This window comes from Peromyscus maniculatus, chromosome 8, assembly GCF_049852395.1.
Source record: "Peromyscus maniculatus bairdii isolate BWxNUB_F1_BW_parent chromosome 8, HU_Pman_BW_mat_3.1, whole genome shotgun sequence".
Lineage (NCBI taxonomy): Eukaryota > Metazoa > Chordata > Mammalia > Rodentia > Cricetidae > Peromyscus > Peromyscus maniculatus.
This window is the reverse complement of record NC_134859.1, coordinates 99,093,721-99,114,958: the sequence shown is the minus strand read 5'-3', so window position 1 is coordinate 99,114,958 and position 21,238 is coordinate 99,093,721. Positions and strand designations below refer to the sequence as shown.

General features: G+C 37.1%; 2 long non-coding RNA genes across 2 annotated transcripts; one reads left to right on the top strand and one right to left on the bottom strand.

The window, feature by feature from the left end:
• Window positions 1-8,710: 8,710 nt before the first annotated feature.
• LOC143274501 (uncharacterized) lies at window positions 8,711-20,734 on the bottom strand. The gene is made up of 3 exons (XR_013053119.1): window positions 20,654-20,734; window positions 9,630-9,696; window positions 8,711-9,138 (listed from the first exon to the last, which is right to left on the bottom strand). It is a non-coding gene; the product is annotated as an uncharacterized LOC143274501 (long non-coding RNA).
• Window positions 13,110-14,177, top strand: LOC143274500 (uncharacterized). Its single transcript, XR_013053118.1, has 3 exons — window positions 13,110-13,207; window positions 13,301-13,444; window positions 13,881-14,177. It is a non-coding gene; the product is annotated as an uncharacterized LOC143274500 (long non-coding RNA).
• Window positions 20,735-21,238: the final 504 nt, after the last annotated feature.

Below are 21,238 nucleotides of genomic sequence, written 5' to 3'. Positions count from 1 at the left end.
GCTTTGGTAACTATTGAAGTTCCAGAAATCATTCTCCACTGAATCCTTTGACTGATCCACTCGATATTCTGCACTTAACCCTGCCCATGAAGATTATTGAATGCTCCATTAAATAACATGGTTATAGCTTGAAGCAGAACTCTGGAACTGTAACCATGCCTAAAGGAAACATATATCTACTCTAGAGTAATTCTTCATCATTTAGAAAATAAAGGACATTGACAAAGAAAAATAAGCAGGCAACAATCCCTCACAATTTATGATAAGGCAATAATATCTGGATCTACTCTGAAGACCTTCAAAAAATTGATATCAAAAAGACACTAGTATGTGCAGGTCTGTTTGTGAGTCACATGACAAGCATGCATGCAGTGAGGAGATCAAACCCTGATGTTGCATGTCTTCTTGAATTGTTTCCATTTTGCTATTATGACTGGATCTCACATTATAACCCATGGAATTACTAATTCAGCTAAACTGGCTGGCCAATGATTTATTGGGATCTGCCTGTCTTTCTTCTCCCAACACTGGTTACAGGCATTTCTGGCTTGTACTCTTTATATGTGGATGCCAGGGTTGTCCACTCATTATTGTGCAGTAAGCAAATCAATGATCTAGGCATTTTCCTACCCTCTGCAATAGCTTTTATATGATTTAAAATGCTCATGTTAATAGAGGAGAAAAACATTTTGCAAACACATATAAAATATCACAGACTCTGCCATGTACCTAACAGCCAAATGTCATTAAAACACATTTAAGATAAAAGAATTCAATGAACAAATCACACACACATATGTGAATAAGAAATGGGGCCCCTACACTCATGCATTTGCTTGGAGCACTAAATGGACTTCATGGTTTTAAAGGAAAAAAGAAGCGAGCACATGAAATTGGCAGAGAGTAGTGATGGTGGGGATAGGGAAAATACTGGAAATAAGTGAATGCATGTGGACTTGCTCAGAACAGTGTATGCATGGATGAAATTCTCAGTCAATGCTAAAGACATGTCCTCATTGCAGCTTGCTCACATTTAGTAAAGCAGGTACATCGATGAACAAAGAAGTGGCACATGATCAGAAGTTAGACTTGGGATGTGTACAAAGGAGAGGGAAGGGATTATTCTTGAGGAATCAGACTAGGATGAGAGATGATGAGACTTAACCAAGTTTAGAGGAATAAATTCAAGGTGCTGTTGTAGGGTATCCTAGGCTGAGAAACTATACATACAATGGTCTGGCCAAGGCAGTGAGAATGCAATGCAATCAATACAACAGTAGTCCCCTGTAGCAAAGAGAAAGGAAAAGTTATAGGGGATGTACCTGTCAGCCAACTGCTGGCCACATGGGTTACTTTTATCCAGTAATTCAAATTGTAGCAGGTGTTGGCATTATTATATATATTATGAAATAATAATAACATTGTCTTCATGTTGAGAAATAGATGCCAGACACCCACCAAATCAGCATACTCCTCACCATTTGAATTTGTGATCCCTGATCCTATTTGAATTTCAGAAGAAACGCTTTCTCAGAAAATTTGCTTGGGAGAAGGAACTGCTGTAAATAAAAGTCTTTGGAATTATTTTCTATGTGCTTTTCTCTGAAGGCACTTTATTTTTGGCAAGGTTCATAGAAAAGCTCTCCTCCAAAAATGTTTTCTTTTCTACAGGCACAATACTCAGACAGGAGGAAATATCAGTCAGGAAGACAAAATAAACATGTAATTCAGAAGATCTTCCAGCCATCTAAACTAGATTGAATACTACAACAGCTTTGAGTCTTTATGTGTCTGTGAGAGAGACAGAAAAAAAGCAGAGGAATGAAGAAAAGAAAATCCATTCTTTTATTTCAGCTTATGTATTAGAAGAAAGAAAGAAGGATGGGAGGGAAAGAGAGGGAGGGAGTTGGAGGGTGGAAAGAGAGAAGGGTGGAAGGAAATAAGATGGGTAGGTGTTCTAGTTGCATTTCTCTTGCCATAATAAAATTTCTTGACATAAGGCAACTTATGGGAGAAAGCGATTTATTTCAGCTTTCCATTTCAGGTTACAGTTCATTATTGTAGTTCATGGCAGGGAGAGCTGGTCACAGTACAACCAGTCAACAGCAGAGTAAAGAATGCATACATGCTCACTTGCTTATTTGCTTGTGCTTAGCTTGATTTGTCTACTCTTAGAGAGCTCAGAGCTCCCTGCCCATGGAATGCTGTTGTGCACAGTGGACAGGTCTTTCCATATAAATTAATTGAATATAATAACCCTTATAGACATGCCTCCACACAGCACAATGTAGACAATGCCTCATTGAGGCATTCTTCCCAGGTGATTTAAGGTTGTGTCTAGTAGATCATTAAAGCCAAGAGTCACAGGGGACATTGAGCTTTAAGAGACAACAATGGTATTTTCAGGGGTTAGGAAGGTAAATGATAGCACAGTGGACTCATAGTGAGCGATCAAACATGGGAACAGCAGAACTGAGAATGATTAACCTGACTGGTTGAGTATGAAAGGATGATGACACTTTGAGAACCAAAGGTTTTACTCGTGTCTCCTTATGATCATAGACAGGTCTTACAATTTAAAAAGCTCATTCCAGTGGCATGGAAGATGACTCAGTTAGTAAAATGCTCACATTGCAGGTAAAAGGACCTGAATTTAACTCTCAGCATTCACATACACACTACTAGGTGAAGTGGTGTATAACTGAAATCACGGCACCAGGGAAGTGGAGAGAGAAAGAACCAGCTTCAAAATTAGTGAATCTAAGTTCAGTGAGAAATTCTGTCCCCAAAATTAGAATGAGGTAGTTGATAATGGCATTCAACAACTTCACATGCATGTACAAATGCACCTGAATACTCAGATACACACACACAAACATACAGCCAAGAAGATAGACAGACAGAGACAGACAGACAGACAGACAGATAGATAGATAATAGATGGATACATGGATGGGTGGATAGATAAATAGATAGATAGATAGATAGATAGATAGATAGATAGATAGATAGATAGATAGATGGATAGATGGATGGATGGATAGAGAGAGAGAGAGAGAGAGAGAGAGAGAGAGAGAGAGAGAGAGAGAGAGAGATGATAGATAGACAGACAGATAGATAGATAGGTAGGTAGGTAGATAGATAGGTAGGTAGGTAGAGAGAGCAGATAGGGAGAGAGAATCCATTTGATTTTTGTAACTCAAATTCTACACTAGTTTTGCACACATCAGACATGCCTCACAGATCTATCTAAATGTATAGAATTTGTTCAGTCAGCAGGGGAACAAATGAGTGAACATATTCCCATTTGTTTTATTTCACAAATTTAGAATTTTCTTTTATTTATTTGCTTTAATTTGAGAGAAAACCACAAATGTGGTCAGACAGTAGCTATGTCTTTTGGCAGTAGAAATAATCTAATAAAAGTCTCATGTTTCAAAGGTGGAGGAGGGAGACACATCTCAGACATGGGTAACGTCATTTCAGCCCCCAGATATTTCACTCCAGATTTGTATTTTTTGGATTCATATAGCTTATGATGATTTTATTCCAAATTCATGCCACCAGAGTTGAAATTTATAATATAAACACTGAGATGAGAGAGTGAATGACAGCTCTGACTTGTTAATACCCCATAGTAGGTCTTCTATCATGGCCAGAAGTTCAGGTTTATTTTGACAAGCTTTGTCCTGGTTTGAGAGACTAGAAGCATTACCATAGAGGTCATCCCACAACTATCATCAGGCTTCTAGAGAACATGGTAGGCAGCTCTGCTGAGCACATCAGACCCCACAGAGCCTAGAATGTGGTTTGAATTAAGTTATTACTTTATTGAATATGTGGTGGGATCTGGGCCTTGTTTTTGAGTTGGAACCACACAAAACTTGATTATCTCAGTAAAGAAGGACTCCTGATTAACAACAACAGAAACCTGAGATGACCTGAAGTCACTGTCAGTTCAGTGCCTCAGTACCAAGAGAACTTCCCAACATCCTTTTCATAAAGAGAGTTTACAGCATATGAATGAAAGCTAGTAAGAGTTTTTGAGGATGGCTAAGTGAAGAAGTTTCTCAAAGGTGTGCCTCACAGGGACTTTACCAGTACAACAATTGTCTTACTTGGGGTTTCTATTGTTGTGATAAAGCATCATGACAAAAAACAACTTGTGGAAGACACACTCTATTTAATCTTACAACTTTCAGAGCTTACAATCTTTGAGGGATGTCAGGGCAGGAACTCAAAGCAGGAACCTGGATGCAGGAACTGAGACAGAGGCAATCCAGGAGTGCTGCTTATTGGTTTGCTCCCCATGGCTTCCTAGGACTGCTTTCTTTTATGCTATCCAGGACCACCTGTCTGGGGTGGCACTGCCACCTGTGACCTGGACCCTTCTACATCAATCACCAGTCAAGAATATTCTGTAGAGACTTGCCTATAGACCAATCTTACAGAGGCACTTTCTCAATTAAGATTCTTTCTTCCCAGATATGTCTAGATTTATGTCAAATTGACACAAACAAACCAGAACAATAACTTGTGATTTTAAAAGAGATCGCTGTATTTATCCAGATGAGGAAGAGATGTGCATATTGTGATCTCTATAATTAATTATTGATTACCTAGAACAAACAAAATTCTAGTTTTGAATAGTCTCCATGTTACTGTGTCATGTATGTGTGAATCTACATTACTGTAAATCTCTGACAGAATCAAATGTATAAATCCAACTTTGTCTCCTAATACATATATGCATCCAGGGTCTTATGTATCCCATCTTATTATCAATTGAGCCTTTTGCAAATATCTTCTTTCAGTCTGTGAATGACTTGATTTTTATATCTCTTTACATGGAAATCGGCTTATCGATTATTTACTTAATTGGTTATAGCTCTGATCTGGTACCTGATAATCATATGTATTTTTTTCTACGTCTTTCTGGCCACATTATAATGTTATCTTCTGTATTTCTGTCTGTAGTAACTTTTAAGTTAATTTAGCTATGGCTAGGTCCATATTTGGGCTATTGAAGATCAAAATCTAGGATAATACTTTTAATTATTTTTTGCCTCCCCCAAATATATTAAGCTATAAGGCAGATATTAATGTAGTAATCCATATGTTACCAAATGCAGCTCTAGAATCTCTGTCTCAAAATATATTTGGAACTAGTGAGTATGTGAGGATGACCACCTGTTCTCTCTACTTATAAAATGGACTGTTGAATTAAAAAAAATTATTTTATGTAGTGTGTGTGTGTGTGTGTGTGTGTGTGTGTGTGTGTGTGTGTATTTGGTGCGTGTACATAACATGACATGTATATGGAAGCTCAGCAATAGGTAATTCAAGTCATTAGGCCTGGAGAAAAAAATTGTTTATCTCCTGAACCATCTTACCAGGTTGACAGGTACACTTTTGCCTCCTTTAGATCAGAGTGATGCACCTTTTATTCTAAATGCCAATAGATCACTCACAATCCTGTCTTAGACACCTACATGGATCAGGGAAAGTTCATGTTTTATAAAAATCCTCTATTAATTATAGCAAAACTATGACAGTTTTACATAAGGTCAAATCTTTAGTTCTAAAAGAACCCTGAAACAATTTGTGGATTTTCAAGTGTGGCCCAGTGGGGTGGGGCATGGGACACATGTTCATTCTCTCAAAATGTTTAGTGGAAACTATATACAGCCAAAAGAAAAAATCCTCAGTAATTCACTCAGACTATTTGGAGTGACAAATTAAAAAAAAAATGCTTCTGTATGATGATGGTAAATGTTTGGAACCCCTTGTTCGAAAAGGAACTATTTCATGATTGAGAACATTGTCCTTTTCTCTTGGTAAATATGTGAATCCTAATGGTGGCAGCTGCAGTCTCTCTCCTGTGCCACCAATACCTCTTGCATGAATGCACCACTTTCAAATTGGGCTTATCTCAAGAAATTATGTCATTTTCATGATGAAAATGATTGAATTTGAAAGCATCTATGCAGAATCTCTCTGGTCTGTTTATTACCCAAGGCTAAGGCCTATTAGTACATTAGATGGTTTCTTATTTTGTGTCTTTTACCTTATTTCTTTGTTTTATATCTCTCTCCCTCCATCCGTCCTTCCTTCTCTCCATGCCTCGCTCTTTCTTCTCCCTTTCCCTATCTCCCCTTTTCTCCATGTATACCTATATAAGTATATGAACATGCACATATTCACATATGTTCACTCATATATATGCATGCATGCGTATTGGTTCTTATTGTCAATAAGAAGTCTGAGATAAAGTGTTCCAATTGGCTCCCATCCAGCACTCATTCATCTACACTTCCTTTCCTACTGCTCTTCTAGGCAAAAAGAAAAAACCCCAATAAATCCTAAGTCTGCAGTGACAAATGTAGACTTCATCTTGAATTCATGTATGGGTGACATTTGCATGCTGATTTCTTTGTGGCCCTAATGGTTAAATTTCAAAGCACATCTTTCCTTTTATCTTCACTTGAATGAGACATCAAAATAAAGGCCAGATAAGGCGGAAGTTCTTTGTCTGAGGCTGCCCAGGCCTGGCCAGCTGTGATGAAAACTGTCTGAAGTCTTCCAGCCTTCTTGTCTGGCCTTGAGCTAGAGCTTGCCTCTTTTATTTGGGAGAGTTTGAAGGAATATTGCAATCTAGCACACAATGGCATACAGGAGAATACAAGGCTTGTTGATGGTAGTGTCTAAATATACAAACTAGATAAATCATTTATTATACAGTTCTCTACTGACCACACAGGGGATGAATGCTTAGTTACATTCATTACAATTTCTAAAGTCAACTACATGCTATAGCACATATAACATCACAATTCTGTGGGATTATGTATCCTTCTTGCTGACATCTGACCACCTATGTATGTTTAATTTTTGACATCTGACCATTTATGTGTGTTTAATTTTCTCATGTAGATCATGCACTGCAGGTTTTCATTTAAACAGTATAACTGTGAAGCACATTCATGCAAACATCTATGTGGGTGGAGGATGAAACTCAGGTGGTTGAGTGTTTTCTCTGTTCTTGATAGAGATGGGATGGTAATGAGATGCTTTAAGTATTTGCTGCCTTTACTTACTGCTATGACAGACTGTAACCTGGAATTGTGAGCTAAAATAAGCCTTTTCTCCTCTGGATTGCCTTTACTCAGGATATTTTATCTCAACAACTGAAAGGAAGCTAGATTATAATGTGATACATAAAACTGTTTAGCTAGAGATGCTCTGGTGAAGGAGGTTAGTACTCAATTGAAGACTGATTCTTTGATTCTGCAGCAGTAGAGAAGATACAGGGGTGTGATCACCATGCAGGCATGGAGTTTTATCTTTTTCTCTGCTATTCTGTGAACATAATATCTAGAACAATATATAATATGGAACACATATTAGTAAATATTCATATAATAAACAATCTAATGTAATGTAAAATAAGTTAGTTTTCCTTTACAATTCCAAATAGTTGAAATCAGTATGTTTTACTGCTAATTTTTTGGAAGTGCCAGAGGATAGAACCCATGCCTCATATATATTAGGTAGAGTACTCTGACACATAGCTCCATAGTCAGATGGGAAATATATTTTAATTGATTCTCAAAAAAATATATCTGACAATTTTTTCTGCTCCAATGTCATTTGCTTGCTTTTCACTCAAAACATGTAATAAGATTTTAGAAAGGGATGACTTCAAAGTCTAGAAACGTCTGTAGTTTCCATGGCTGAGTAAAGTTATCCAAATGGATCTACTTGATCTGACCAGACATGTTGTCATCTGTAGCCTGTGCATAAAGGGTTTTTGTCACCCTTTGCAACAGTTTTTCCACAGAAGTGATTAGAATATATAGAGGCACAGAACAGTGTCCAAACCATACCCACAATGGTATGGCTACAAATAATTTGCAAAGAGCTCTATAACAGAGAAGCATTTTTCATGGTGCACCTGAAAGTAATACAAGTGGGTTCCATTGGACATTTTTCTTTGCTTTTTAAATCAAACATAATCTCTCCATCCAATATATTATGATCATAGTTTCTCCTCTCTCATCTCTTCCCAGATTCTTCTCACTAGCCCACCCATCCAACTCTATATCCTCTTTCTCTCTCTCTCTTTGAAAATAAAAGAGGCAAATAGACTTTTAAAATGAAAATTAAGGAAGTGTGTTAATAGTACATTACATTTTGACCTGTTATTAAAGACATTGAATGAAAAAATGCAGTTCGGATGAACAACCAATCAATTATAAAATTTTAATAAAACAAATCTTGACTACATGTCCTATAATAAGATACTATATAAAGCACACATTTCCTTTGTTTTTATTTGTTTATTTTCCTTTTGTTTCAGTAAGACAGCTTCTACCTATGTAACCTAGGTTGGCTCTAAACTTACATTCCTGTGTACTCTGCCTTTCAAATGTTGGGACTGAGGCTGTACACCAACACACAGTACTGGCTTGCATTTCAGTTTCTTACAAATGATGATAAATCAAGGTCAGAAGCAGGTAACATGTGCATTGGACTACTTAATGACACATCTGTAAGTTCCTGAAACCAATCTCTTCATGTACTTGATATGTGCTCTGGACTACTTATCATTTTCAAGTTGCCTTACTTATATTTCTTCTTAAGTAAAAATATTACATGTAAAAATTTGCATTTCCTAAAGTAAAAGGAAGGAAGGCAACAAGTTACAGGTATAAATGAGGTGAGGGCTGAAGTAAAACAGGAAGAATCATTATTTAGAAAAATTAATGAGATCTTGGTTATGAATATTTTGGGGGTTCTAAAAGCTATCTCCTAGGTGCTGAAGCTCACATAGCTTCTCTTATAACACACTTATTTGTTGGAATGAGTCATGTGTCTCCATCTCATGCTAGGGAAAGATGATAACATAGAAGAAAGGGGCATGGACTCAGTATCATAGACTGAGGCAGGGCATTATAATAATTTACAATAGTATAATTCACCTCAATTGTCCCACAAGTTGATCATTTGAGTCATTTTATCACTGCAGTAGATAGAGCTTAACTTGGAGATGCACAACTGGTCAGCATGAAGAGAATAAGAATCTACTGAGTGTCATCTATATGGCACACTCTCTCATCCCAAGGTTCAGGGATCATTCTAGAAGAGGGTGAAGAAAAATTGTAAGTGCCAGCAGCAGTAGATGACTTCACTTAAATAGTATTTTCAGAACATTGCAGAACAGTCACATATATGAACTCACAGTAACTCTGACAGCATACATAAGACTTGCAGAAGCTTAAGTGAGGCAAAATTCCAGCATGGACAACAGAGTAGGGCATGGAGTCTCGTTTCTAACTTAGAAGCTGTTGATGATGTATAGTTGCTGGGTAAGGGGGAGGCAGCTTTCTTTAGGAATATGGCCTCTAGTAGGTTGACTACACTATACTGGAAGACCACACATACGAGATTAACATGGCTTAGTACAAACTGGATTTTGTGGGTTAAAAAAATGAGGACACAAAACTGGTTGGGTAGAGAAGGGAAGATTAGATTGTGAGGTTTTAGGGGAGTGGAATGAATATAATCAAAATATACTCTATGAAATTCTCAAAGACTTAGTAAAATAACAAAGAATTATCACACTCCACCTGGGCCCAAGGAAGTAGAGAATCGCCAGCTCCTGCTTTCTTCTTTTGAAGTTTCAGTTTGGAAAATCTAGGATAAAATAATAAAATAATAAGTGGTGCATGAGGAAAGAGTGTTATACTCAGTGATTACAGGGCTCTGCCTGGGCCTGAGGGTGCTCATCAGCTTTGGTAGCTCTCCACCATCTCTCATGCTGTCATAGTCACTCTATTTCACTAGATGACAAGCACACCGGGCAACCATTGGTTAATATGCTGAGCTCTGTCTGACTTCCAATTATGGAAAATTCCTTCCAGATTCAGGCCTTAGGTTGTCTGTCAATCTTCATTTATAAGGTCATAAATTTACATCATTTTTGTCTTTACATAGTTCTTTCAGTGAGAGATCGGGAGCGGCTTGGTCCAGGGCTCCTAAACAGAGGCCATTTTAAAACCAGAAATTTTCCACCTAACTGTTAAGTTTGTTTGTTTCTTGTTTTTAGTCAATCCCAAAATGTGGATGTGAACATTGTCTAAGAGAAATTCTTCCTTAAGTAAACAGAGTATGTTATTGAATATTAAATACATAGAATTGTAAACTAAGATAATGTCTCTAGAAAACAGGTTACCTCCCTGTGGAATTTGCTTGTGGGAATAAGTGATTTGTAACCCCCTGCCAAGTAGAAGCAAACAGGAAGATGTTAATGATAATAGCTGAGTATTATTCATATTTAAAAACTATTAAGTACTATGGATATGAGACTCTGGTAGCACAAATAATACTATGCATCTGTAATTTTTTTTGTCTAGCACTCTCCTTTTCTTGGAGATTGGGTCTGATTAAAATATATGACTTAAATAGGCATACTACTATCTGTATAATCACAGAGGACAGGTATAGAGTAAGGAACTAGTGGGGAGGGAAGGAACTTCTAAGGTAGGGAAATAGAATATATAGTTATGGAGAGACAATAGGGAGATGGGAATGGGAGGATTAAATGGGGAGAAACAGGGGAGTTAAGAAGGGAACACCAGGAGGACCAACTAACACTAAGTGCCATTTGAGGGGTCATATGGAAATCTACTACAGTAGAAGAGTCTTAAAATATATACACATAAAAACAACAACAAATGGAATCATCAAGTAACAGGGGAGACAAAGTCTCAACTAGATCTCCCTTGACTCCAAGTAAAATCTCCAGTATGAGGAATAGTTTATCTAACTGAGTTGATGTCCAAAGGAGCCCCATGGAAAACTCCAGTCAACTAAAACCATTGCCAAGGCTATCAGTTGCTCTTCATAAACTGATGGTAAGGTTATATTGCTGAAGACAACACTTACATATGTGATGGAACATGAAGAAGTTTAGCTGGTTCCTAGCTAGAGATGTCACCTCTACTGGCTAGAGTTCATGGTACTGGAAGGGAAGAGAAACAAGACAGAGAGGAAAGCACACAATAACATAGCTACCGAGATCTACAATGGTGACCTGTTGGCATGATATGCTGCTACAATAATGGCATAAAAGTTGTGGGAGTAACCAACCAGGATCTGATTGAATTGAAGGCCTACTGTATGAGATGGAACCCATATCTGACACTGTTTGGGTGCCTGAGAACGAGACACTAGATAGACCAGGGACCTAGGAGAAAACCAAATACTATTACTCTGCTAAAGGGATGTATTAATAAAACAACTCCAAATGACATTTTGTATACCCATAGACCACTATCTCAGCCAGCATCAGAGAAGCTTCTACTTACAGGAGATGAGAACAAATACAAAAACACAACTGAACAATGTGCAGAGTGAGATATATTGGAATGTTTAGCCCTAAGTAGAATGCTTTCATCAAAGCCCTCGTTGAGGAAACTATGTAGAAGAAGAGGCAGAAAGATTGTATGATCCAGTGAATGGAAAACACCAGGGAAACAGTGCTTTCAAGACACAACAGGACTGATGCACATACAAACTCACAGAGACTGTGGCATTATGCATAAGGCCTGCGTGTATCCAAGCCAGATGGGTTCCTAGCACTGACAGGAGAGTGGACACTATCCCTCATCCTTAATGCAGAAGAGATCTCCCAGTGATAAACTCTCACAAAGGAAAAATTTTTTTTTTTCCAGTGGAGTCTCACTGGGTATACAAACCACACTGTAAGGCACACCCCATGCACAGCTGTAGATGGCCAACACAAAATAATCTCAATGATATTTGGGGGGTATATTTGCCTCATAATGCTTTGTTTTTGGCATTTTTAACCTTACTTGTCTTTTGCTTATTTATTATGGTTTCTAGTTTTATGTTTTTATGATGTGTGTGTGTGTTTGTGTGTGTGTGTGTATGGACGTGTATGTTTCTTTCTTTTTAAACTCTTTTCTAGTTTATTTCCTTTGCTTTATTTTTTAAAAGTCATACATTCTGAACGCTCAAAAATATATTATTATAATTTGATCATCATAATGTAGTTCTTGGAAGAACACATGAGTAATTTGAAATTGGATCATGTGGGAAAATCTACAGTCTGTCCTCACCATAATTATAGGGTTTGGGTAAAAAAGAACAAAGAGATTGACTGACCAGCAAGCTTGAACACCACTAGACTCTTTGTATTGGCTGCTATTTTGAATTTGATGACAAGTGGAAAACTGCTAGAAGTAGTATATTTTTTAAATATAAATTTATTTTAGAACAAATTTATAATGTTTAAAAACAGAAATGTTTTAAGCTGTTAATTATTGCTTTATTAATTTATCTGGTTATTGAGTGTCTACCATATTGTGGGGAAATAGAGATTTGGTGATAGATAAAGCAGACAACAGTGCTTCCCTAAAGAGAAATGTACTCTGTGATTTAAGCTCTCTACACTTAAATTTATTAATTAGAATATATGGATGATAAGTAATTCATTGATTCATGCCTGTACTGAAATTATAATCCAAAGAGTATTTTCTAGATGGCATATCTGAAATGAAAAAGATATATTTTAAAAGACATCATGTATTTGTAAATCAATAGTTCACTTTAGCAATAATGCATATAGTAATTGATCCTCAATATTCTGATATTTATATTTATATCACAAATCTAAGCACATTCAAACACACACAAATAACCACATAAATTCTGCCAAGACTTGGTAAAACATACCAAGTGCTGAATCAAATTTCCCTGAGTTTGTATATATCATTCAGCTCATTCCCAGGTCAATCTTCCTCAGTAGAATTACTCACTACTGTATGGGCATTTGCAATGATGACTTGAAACCAAACTAACAAATATATAGCAACAGCTTTCTCTGTTCTTCCTCTCTTAATTTTCATTCTATATTTTAAAAGATTTATTTTAGCGTGTGTGTGTGTGTGTGTGTGTGTGTGTGTGTGTGTGTGTGTGTGTGTGTGTGTACAAATACATGTGCCCTAGAGGACAGGACATTAGATCCCCTGGGCATATTTGCATGTAGTTGTGAGTTGCGTAATCCAGATTCTGATGATCCATTTCAGGTTCTCTGCAAGAGCTGCATGTACACTTAATCATGGGCCTAGCTCTCTGCCTCTCCAGCCCCAGATACTTTCTTGTCTTAATTGAACTCCAACAGGTAATTTTTCACAAACCATTTTCTTTTAAATTGTGCCATCAGATCTAATATTCCGTTAATGATTTTGGCATTTGTTTTTTTTCTCCATCTAAGTTGCAAAAACTATCAACCACATGATGGAGGAGTTGAGCAACATCCCCAAAGAGAACGATTTCAGTCTGGCTCAATAAAATGCTGGCTATATATGAAATTTCTGGACAGCACATAAATCAAAGAAAAGTTATCATATTTGATCAGGTATATATGCTATTCTGCAAAAATAAAAAATTCTGACCCATATAGTATAAAACAATTATAAATATGCACAATTTTGCAGAGCAGAAACCTGTAGTGACTCTTACTTTTGGACCATATAGTGATGTTAAGATATAATAGAATAAAGGGAAGATAATATTTTATAGTTGGTGGCTCGTGAAGTTAAGTTTTATAAATTATAAACTGCAAGTGACATAAAACTGGAAAATGAAATAATGATTTGCTTATTTTAGCATGCAATGATATATTTTTCTCAGAAGTTAGAGGGGAAAAGTAATAATATCCATGTAATATGCTAAGAAAAGCAATAATGATTTAGCAAATTAATAAACACCTTCATATAGTTTCTGTTTTCATATGAACTTAAAGGATGGGGAAAGTATTACATTTGATACTCTTGATGGTTTTTTTTGTCCAGGCATCTCTCATAAAGCTGAGGAGTGGACCATGCTGCCTTCATAATCAGAAAACATGGAATAAGATTAAGAACATGTCATGACACAGGCAATGACTCCTCTGATTAGTGAGGTGTCTTTTCTAGTCCAGAGCCAATATACAAATAATAAGTCCTATGCAAAGTTATACTTCATCGCCTTCATCCCATGATAGTAAAACCACACCATTATAACTTAGAAAGATGATGTGTGAGAGAGTCTGCCTGTTATCATATTTTAATATTTTATCACCAACTTCTAAATCTCCATTAAAGATGATGACATAGAGAACACAATTAACTGGACTGGGAGAATTATCATTGTTCTCATTGAAGTTAATGGTTGTAATTTGCTTTCTGTCAAGTTTAAATTGTAGTTATTAATTAAGTTCAAAATTTAAATAATTAAAATTTTCTTATTTGTCCTCTCTACTCACAAGAAGAAACATCATAGATTAGGCAAAAAAGCAAATAAAACTATATAAGTAAATAACTTGGACTACTAGAGATTATATTTTAAGATCTTCAAGCAGTTAAAAAATGAACTGTCTCTCCAGTTTTCCAATGAGCAATAAAGTTCTCATAAACACAAGATATTTTAAAATATGAACTGTAAAATCAAAGATAAAAATCAGCAGACTTGGGGTAGAGAGTTGGCTCAGCAAGAAAAAGCACTTGCTGCCAAGTCTGCTGACCTGAGTTTCATTCCCAAGACCCACAAGGTTGAAGAAGAGAATTTCTTTCTGCAAGTTGACCTCTGATCTCCATGTGCACATGCGTTGTGCCTACACTACATTCACTTAATCGGACTGTTATGTAACTAAACTGTACTGTTCCACAAATTAATGTTCACTGTTTCTCATCTTTAAAACATCTACTGTATCAGATCATTTAAACCCAGATTAAATATTTTTTTTTTAAATTTATTATCCAATCTGTTCCAAATAGTTCCAATGTATGGATCTGTGTAGCTTAATTGCCTTTTCTTCTTTTAATATTTTCAAACAGTATTTATAATTAATCATGTTTTGTGTTGTTACTTGCTTCTTCTATATCAGTGCTTTTAATGTTCCTGCCTTAGATGTCTTAGCCAAGACTTGACTCATACTGCCACCATACTAACTCTTATGAGTGCAAGCTGGTGCTCCAACCCATTAGTGCCTGCCACAAGTCAAGTGTTGGATGGTTGGAAATGAAGAAGTGGAGCTTTGGTTTACACATGTTGACATGAACAACTCAGTTCCACTCATATGAGGGGAACAGCTCAGCTCATGACAAGCGAACAAGTCATCCAAAAAGAAGCAGAAAACACAGAAATGAGCCATCTTTAGAAGCAGCAGAGTAAGGTGCTGACAGCTTAATGAATGGCTTGTCTGTTATGACAGTAGGACACCTTGCAATGCCAAGAGCAAATATATGCAATGCAGGAAATGTATGTCCTATATATAGGACACATAGACTGCCTGTATCACTAACAGATGGGCAGAGTTTGAGAAATCTTATTTTATAATGTACAACATCACTCCTGTCAAATGTACTTTAAGATCTGGGGATTAATGAAGCGTGCCATGTAGAGCAAGATGGGAATTCCATTGTATGTACTGAGCGATTGTGACCTGTGGAGGTAGATCAACTCCTAGAGAATGTAGCTCATATTTTCTTTAATTATAACTCTGATCTCATTTGAAATTTAATAATATGAATTTCCAGGCATTGTGAAATAAAGAAGCAGGTGATATTTTGAGATGCTTATGTATAAATTTAAACAGTGACTGTGTGGCTAAGAAGCCTAGAAATCAGAAGGAGAAGTTCACTGATTTTACAAGTAAATAGTCCAGCTATACAATGGTGAAAAGAAAAAAAGACTTTCTATACAAAGAATAGGTTTATTTATGAATGAACTCAAGTTGCGGCTTAGACAGTTTTAAATTAAATCAATAGAGCTGAGTGACAGATCAATTAGGTTTCAAATAGATCCTGATAAATTAACACAGTTTAGCATGGATTGCTGTAAATACATTTGTCAACCATTATAAGTGAATACTGAGACAATGAATCAGACCAACTACTTATCAGAGAGTAATATCAATTTTAGAGTTTCATATGTCAAAATATATGCATGGTTAACTAGATTCTGGCATAGTTCCTATGAAAGAGGCAAAGAGGTATACAGAGCTTAAAATAAACTAAAACTGCAGAAATGCCATACTACTAAAATATCAAACATAATGTCATTAGCCAGTTTGTATCACTGAGTTCTTCCCTTCCTCACACCCTAATATACAACTCCATTTGCATCCATCAGTTTAATTGATGAGTGACTCAATAGCAGCACTTTACTATATGTCTTAGTGAGCTGCTGTCAGGAAGGGTCGGTGCCTAAATCCTCAAGGTAAAACTGTTCAGATTGCTTTGCATTCATGCTCTGGATTCACATAGCCTTGGTGAGGAGATTTTACCCCCAAGTCATGGAACCATTTCATAAAATAAAAGAAGGCTGAAGAATATTGATAGACAATAAAGATCAACTGTTAGTGAATGTACTTGAAAACACTTAATAACAACAAAAAAAAAAAAAGGCTAATTTTCTTACCATTGGAAAAAATGAAAACTAAGGCCAGGGAGAAGGCTCATTAGATATGATGCTTCCCACAAAAGTATGGGGCCTGAAATTGAATCCAAGCAACCTATATGAATCCAGGCACAGTGATACACATCTGTAATCCTCGTGCTACCGGGACATGAGAGGGTGAGGCAGTAACAAAAGAATCCCTGGAAACACTATGTCAGTTAGGTCGGCATGCACAGTGCTGAACAAATAGGATACCATGCCTCAAATATGGTGATGGAAAGTGACAACTGACACCTGAGTTTGTCCTTTGAACCCATATGCATGCTGTGACTCCTGAGTGCCTTCACACACACACACACACACACACACACACACACACACACACACACACACACACACACACACACCATACCAGTCAATAAGCAAAACCAAACTATGCAGTTGAAAATTGCTCAAAAGCCATTGAAAGACAAATTGAATGTTAGCATGAAATTGTCAAAAACCAAACTATAGTTTACTTGTAATATAAATTAGTAACAGAGAGTTCAGTATAAGAATAACCCTTATATACTTATGAGGAGGGACTATAAACTTTCATGAAGTGAAATTCGTCAAAAATTATCAAATTTAGGCAGATATAGTTTGGTGAAGAGTTCCTCTTATTTATAGATGAGATGGACAAGAAGCTTCTGTGTGAATGCACATGTATTATTATTGCTCCCAAGAGTCAAAGAATTAAAAAAATAATTTGAGAGCTGAACAACAAAGGATTCACAAATAAATGATGGTAGGTCTATAGACAGGAAGTCATCTATCAAAATGAACAAAGATCTCCGCATTTCAATAGGAACTGACTTCTGAGATAAAATGACAAATACGGGCTACCGTAAAATTGAAATTGTGTTAAAGGAAAAAATGACATCCATCTTCTAATACATTTGACTAATTCGTAGGTACTTACCTATAAACTTTGTGATGGTACCTAGAATTCTAGAGGCTGTGAGCAGGAGAAAATTATACCTTTCCCCAATGGCTATGTAATTGTTCTTTTTAATTTTGCTTACATTGACCTTTCAGAAACTAAAATACACATGTGCAATGTGTATGTATTGCATATGTGTAAGTTGTATAAAACACAGAAAATATGAAGCCTCTCAGCCTTTCTTGTGGTTTAATTTGGAGACCCAACAAAGTGATTCCACCATGAGTAACAAGACAAGGAAGAGAATAAAAAACTGTAAAGATATTCCTGTAACAACACTCATCTGACAGAAAAGAGAAGTGAAGTCCACAGTCATGTGGCAGTTGAGATGAAAAGCAGTCAGAGGGGAACTTTACAGAGAGGGCTGTTTCGGGCAAGCATTTGTTGAAAGATTAGAGAAAACTTATTTTTAAAAACGCTTCCCTAAAGGGTGGGAGAGATAGGTTAGCAGTTTAGAGTACTTGCAGCTCTTCCAGAGGAAATGAGTTCAGTTACTAGCACCTGTATCAGGAGGTTCACATCTTGTATCTCCAGTTCCAGGAGATCTGATGCCTTTTTCTGGCCTCCATAGGCACCAAAACTAACATGTACATTCACTACCCCCCACCCCCTACACACACACACATAAAATCTTTTAGAAAGACTTTAAAAGTCCATTTGTCTTTTACAAGGAAACAAGGTAAAGACACATTACTAATGACAATTAGGTAACATGCCCCATTTTCTAGACACTGCTGGACACAGGTAAAGTTCTAAACACAGGAGGGTGGGGAGGAAAAATACTAGCTGCATAATAGAGGCCACTCAGGGATTTGGAAGGAACGGGGTGGTTGTGCTATAGACTCTAAGTCAGATATTCTAACTCAGTTTACCTAATCCGTATATATCCCCTTTAATTATTAACCCATGATGGGATCTGTTTAATGATGTAACTCTCATTTTTCAGTTTCTTGAGTATCTTTACTTTCCCTCAGGTCTGTGAGGAGCAGATACCTTTGTGTTCATCCGGATGCCCATCTTAAAATCCCCATTTCTACAGTACTAAGCCTTAAGGAGAAAGTATCAAAATGTAACAGATGCACAATTCATTAAGAATTAAGAAAAAAAATCAATTATAGTAAAGTCCTAACAACACACACTGAGCAACTACCTCTGCTCCTAGATCTCAGTGGGAGGAAATTTACGTGAACACAGAAAGTTAGGTGGTAATTGATAGAAATCTGTAGCTGAGTGAAGGATTTGTTCTTCAATGGGAGATAAATGTATGCATATATTATATGTTCTGCTTCATGACCCTAAAATTCCCTGAGGCAATGACAGGTTTCCATTCCATATTCATTTGGCATAATGTTGTTACTGGTGTTGGTCTACAAATCCTTGTTCTTTTTCTTTCCTTTATTCCTACCTAGTTTATTTCCTATTCACAAACAACAAACTCCTGATATAGTTCACCAATCCTAGCAGTTTCCTACTTCGCACACATAAGCATTATTATCGCTTCATTTTACTTTATATTTTGTTCTTTTTTTTTTTTTTTGAGACAGAGTCTTACTTTCTAGGCCAATTAATAATCTAAACTGGTGTTAAACTCATGTTGATCTTGATGCTTCCTCCTCCTAAGTGCAGTGATTATAATCATGAGCAACCTTGCTTCCCTTGCTTCAAATAAAAGTGTTAAAAAGAATGGGTGAGCTTCATATATCCTGGTGTTTCCTCCTGGTGTCCGTGAAATGGCAAGTGTAAGTCAGCTGAGCAAGGATCACACCCATCCCTACACCTTTGTTTACATGTGTGTGTGTATGATGGTGGAGACCAGCGGTCATGTTGGGTGTCTTCCACATGCCTTCTCTCATGGAACCTAGGCTGATTCAGATGACTGATTCAGATAGACTAGCTTGCCAGTAGGCCCAAGGGACTCTCCACCTCCCCAGCCTTCAGTTTGCAGCATGCAGCAGGGGATGGGAGAACAAACTCAGGTCTTCTAGCTTATGAAGGAGCCATTTCCCCCCAACTTCTGACTCCCTTTTAGAAGTCTCCTTCTCTTTGTTCAGCTTCACATTTAATTTGTATCAAATGAAGATGATGATAAAAATTATGACCTGGGCCGGTGGCCTAGCTGTTATAGTTATCCTTATAAATCATGAAGCCAACATACTATGTTGTTGGCTGTTCTTCCTGCTCAGGTCTGTGTTCATTCTGATCTGTGCAATTCCCTCCACCAGGCTCTTTCACCGTGCAGAAGACTCAACGAGATACTGTTTTCCAAGGCAGGTTCTGTTCCCATACTTATGGAATGTGCTGACAATTTCTACATTTTTTAAGGAAGTTCCTGGAAACTTTTTTGTTATTCTATAGACCACCCTTGGAGAAACAAAGTCAAACACACTTCTAGAATGCTTTTTGCTTAAGAATTATTTTTTAGAATGAATAATTGTTTGCCATGAGTGGGATCCAGTAATTTGGGAGAAGAGGCTAATCCTAAAAGGAGTCACGAAACCATGATAATCTCACTGGTCAGTTTTGAGGACTCTATTAATTCATTGACTTTATAGCCCTTGTAAGATGAATTGCTAAATGGTCTTATTAATAAAAAAACAAACAAACATGGAGCCAGATATTTGGGTGAAAACCTGAGAGATCAAGGAATAGGACAAGCCATGACAACTTCACCTCACCAACTCCTCAGCTTCCAAAGAGACCTACTTCCTGTATACCCACTCCTATATGCCATTTTGTTCTGTCATCTCATTTCTTCTCTCCACCCAGCTACATCATTTCCTATCTGTCTGTACAGACCTCCAGACCTCTATGGTTAGTGCTGGGATTAAAGACATGTGTCACCATGCCTGGTTCTGTTCCCCCATGTAGCCTTGAACTCACAGAGATTCCAATGGATCTCTGCCTCCCAAATGCTAGGATTAAAGGTGTGCTACCATTGCCTGACCTCTATGTTTAGTGGCTGGCTTTTTCCTCTGATCCTCAGATAAACTTTATTGAGGTGCACAAAGAAAATATCACCACAAGCCCTCATAAGAAAAGGCGTATCCTCTCCTCTATATCCTTACAGTGTTGAAGGATAAATAACTTACTCAAAGGCCAAACTGATAATAAGGAAAAACAATTGTCTAACCCTTGTAACAGCAGTAATGATCCATGCTCCTTAAAACACTTGGAATTCACACCTACAATTACTTTAATCTTTACCTTGCTTTCTCTTATTCTTCGTGATCTCTCTTCTGTGATGTGACTTAGGGGTAGAGGACATGGCTCAGTGGGTTAAGTTCTTGCAGCTCAAGCTTAAGGACCTGAATTTGAATCTCTAGTACCTATGTAATAAAGGCATACCTGACAACACTCCCCTATGACATCTGTTCTGGGAGTCGGAGGCAGGAGGATCCTGACAGCTATTGGTCAGCCAGTGTAGCCAAGTGATGAGTTTCAGGTTCAGTGAAAGAGTTTGTCTCAAAAAGTGGGATGGAGAACATAGGAAAAGATGTTTATGATTGGCCTCTGTCTTCTATGTAAGCACACATGGGTCTGCACACTAGCATATTCATGTGAACACATGCACACACATATAATCGTGTAACTTGGCATGGAAAATGGCTTAATGGTTTTGTTTAGGGAGAGAAAAAAAAGTGTTTTCTACCCTCTAAAGAAAGAAAAAAAACCAACTGAGAGCAAGCCACTGAATAAGGCTGCAGACATATAAATGGAAATATCATTGGCTTCTGAATTCTTATCGGGCTTACCTCCTCTATGTGAAGAGGTTCCTCACTCTAGTTCTCA